This window comes from Martes martes, assembly GCF_963455335.1.
Source record: "Martes martes genome assembly, chromosome: 2".
Lineage (NCBI taxonomy): Eukaryota > Metazoa > Chordata > Mammalia > Carnivora > Mustelidae > Martes > Martes martes.
Window position 1 is genome coordinate 82,574,361 of NC_137889.1, and position 3,461 is coordinate 82,577,821.

Sequence of the window (3,461 nt, forward strand, 5' to 3'; positions counted from 1 at the left end):
GCTTTAGACCATGATTTTTAACTGGTCAGCACTACAGAAGTCTCTGCAAGATCTGGACTAGTGACGATTGAAGAGAGTAAACGGTTGGATGGGAAAGCCCCTGCACCAAAGACCAACCTCTTTGCAGGTTGGTCTATATGTATATTACCAGTATCTTATTAGTAAACCACCTTCAAACCCTAAAATGTATAGATTTAATTTAATTTAACTTGAGTCTTTATACAGAAGTACTTCACAGTGAAACTGGACACTCCATGGGTAAACATAAGTACACTTGTCATTAGATCAATCAGCACCTGATGTTACAGATAGCTTCATGGCCAGAAAAATAATTAATTAATTAAATTTGAATATAGGATGCCTTCATCTTTCTGCACATTTCCATGCTTAGAATGTCAAGCATGAATGTGAAGTCCAAAGGAAGTGCTGTTGTATATTTCTTTGCAGAGAAGCAAAAGCTGCTTTTCCCATTCCTACTATAAGCTGCTTTGAACATCATTTCCAATAAATGTGCCAATTTGGTGAATGGTGTGAGCCAAGGTCTGCTGATTTCAAAGCCAGCTGACATCACTGCAAATATTTCATTTCTGTTTTTTGCATGCAGGATCAAAATGATGAAAGCTGACTTGTTCTCTTATGATCTAGAAAGGACTTAGTTTTGGGTCAAGAATCACTGACAACTCTACCAAATGTTTTCTTTCATGTTGAGTTTTCCCTTACTCACTCACTAACTCACTCACTCGCTTGGAGAGCTTGAGTTCATTACTAGCAATCATTGCATTTACCTTGCTCTAGCCAGCTGGTAGTTTTGAGGACCAGAACTGGTGGTATTGGAGCAAGGGACTGGCAAAGGCTATTTGGGGGTTGGAGGTCAGGACTGGTCTCCAGCTTCAGGAAAGAGTTTGAACCAGAACACCAAGGCAAAAGCATAGTCATGAGAATCAAGCAATTATTATGCAGAAACAAAGATATTTAAGAAAAAAAATTGTAGCCCAAGTATATGAGCAACACAGACCAATGAAAATGTGTTCCTGATGAAGTGTAAGCCTACAGATAGCTGAATGCCTGTAAATCTTGGTGCCAGTCCTGGACTTTGCTTCATCCCTGTCCAACTGTGGGTCTTCGAAACATTTCTGGAATGATGAATTTTCTAGAGTTTCCAATGAATACTGTGGATGTCAAATCTACAATTCCCTTAATTAAAGGAAGCTGGAATCTTTAGTTTATGCAAAAGAACACGGGAGCTTTAGAGAGCTCTGGTCCAGATGGTGACATAGGAAGATCATGAACTCGGCTACTTCATGGACACACCAAATCAATACCAATTTATGGAACAATTCTTCCTGAAGAAGAAAAAAGCTCTCAGGTTTTAGAAATGCAACTATCCTATAGTAGGAATAAAATAGTAACTAAATAATTGAAGCTACCCTTACCGTCCCTGCCCCCCCCCAAAAAAAATCTCTGATGACCAAAGAAATACACTCATTTGGCTTAACTACTATGTATTAATCAAAACATCAGATAATTGCAAAACCTTTGATTTGCATTTTGTTCGTTATGTATGGACCTAATGTTCAGTTTTTTAACATAAAAATTGTCCCTCACCATAGTTATATTCTCAAACTTTCTGCCCTTCTTTATACCATCTCCATTCAAGACATTCAGAGAGCTCAATTTTTTCTCACCAAGTAAAGGATGACTATGTCTCTCTAACCTTATCCTCTTTCAAACTCCAGTATGTTATCTCAAACCAGCTTCTATCATCTCCCTCAAGCTGCCTCACAGTAGAATCTTATAATTTATCCCTTTCTGACAAATTTATTATGTAAATAAAAGCACATTTTTTTATAATTTAGGTGATTTTTTATTGCAGTATCAAAATGGGCCTTCTTATGAAAGATTATTCTTTCCTTGACCACCTATGAGACATTACCATAAGGATATATGGGTCAGGTGATCAATTGTACAGTATGAATTCAGCGGTCTCTGCCATGGTCCATTGGTCTGATAGGTTCCTTTTTTTAAAATATAGTTATTACTTAACAATACAGTTGCTTTGGCAACATATGAAAGGGTTAAATATGCAAAAACAAAAGAAGGAAGGAAGGAAGGAAGGAAGGAAAAGGAAGGAGGGAGGGAGGGAGAGAGAAGGGAGGGTCAAAAGGAAGGAAGGAAGGTGCAAGAGAGGGAGAAAAGGAGGGAGGGAGAGAAGAAGGAATTGCCTGAACTTTTCATGCTATCTGTCCACTTTCGAACTGGCTAGCAGTAGGGAAGATAAACAATAGAAGAAACAGAAAACTGAAGTTGAGAAGAAAGAGAAAATGTCCCTTTTTCCTATTTTTGCTTACAGGTTGCAGAATTAGAAGATAAATAGAAAGTACTTTAAAAATGATTTGAGACACATGGATTTGGGTTTTGGTCTCCCAGCACACTAGTTATTAGTGACTCCTATCTCAGAATTTCTCAACACTACTCCTAAACTGTGACAACCAAAAATGTTTTCAGATTTTGCCAAATATCTTATGAGGGACAAAAACCGTCCTCCATGGGAAATACTGCTTCATGTGAAGGCAAATCAGCCCATTGTACAGATGAGCGCTTTGCCATCCAGGTTGCACCTAAAGTACTTAAAATACATATATGATCATGCTTAAAATACAACTCCATATATTTTCATGTAATTGCTCTATGTTGCAGTCTGGAAGGAGGTATTAGGTACTTTAAAATTCTAAAATGTCTAGCATACAGCCAGGGTTTAAAACCCTGGCATGGAGACAGTTTGGCTGTCCCTAATACGAGACCTCAGGCTAATGAAGAGACTGTATTTCTGTACTCTAAAATCCCTTGTAATTTTGGAGCATTATATTCACAGCACATGTTTCATTCTCATGAATTTATGCATTGAATATCTTATGTCAGCACAAAATAAATCACTGAAATCTATAAAAGTCTCCAAAATATCAGACATTCAATATATTTTGCATGGAAGGATATCTTGAATTAAATTTACTGATGTATTAACTATTAAGTAAAATTGTCTACATGGAACAAAACTTTCCTTACTACTTATGCAGGACCTCACTTTATCTTGTGTTAAGCCAAGGCAAGAAGCCAACTTCCTAACACATGTTTAAAGGTGCAGTTGGGTGGATGAACAATACCTTTGAATATATGGAGCTGCCAATTTATTTTTTGTCTAAAAAACCCCAACTGCATTTCTTTGACAAATACTTAAACCACTGTTTAAAAAGCGATAAAAATAAATAAGCACAAATCTCAAAGGCTATTTATTTCATACCCAAATATCTTAAAAATAATTATATGAAATCAACATGATTTGTGAATTTAGTGAATGCACATGTTGAATTCATTTCTCTATTTTATTGGATAAAAATTTGACCTGACCCTATTTTTTGTCTAGTGACCCTAAATTTTGGGACTACATGTATTGATACTTTGTT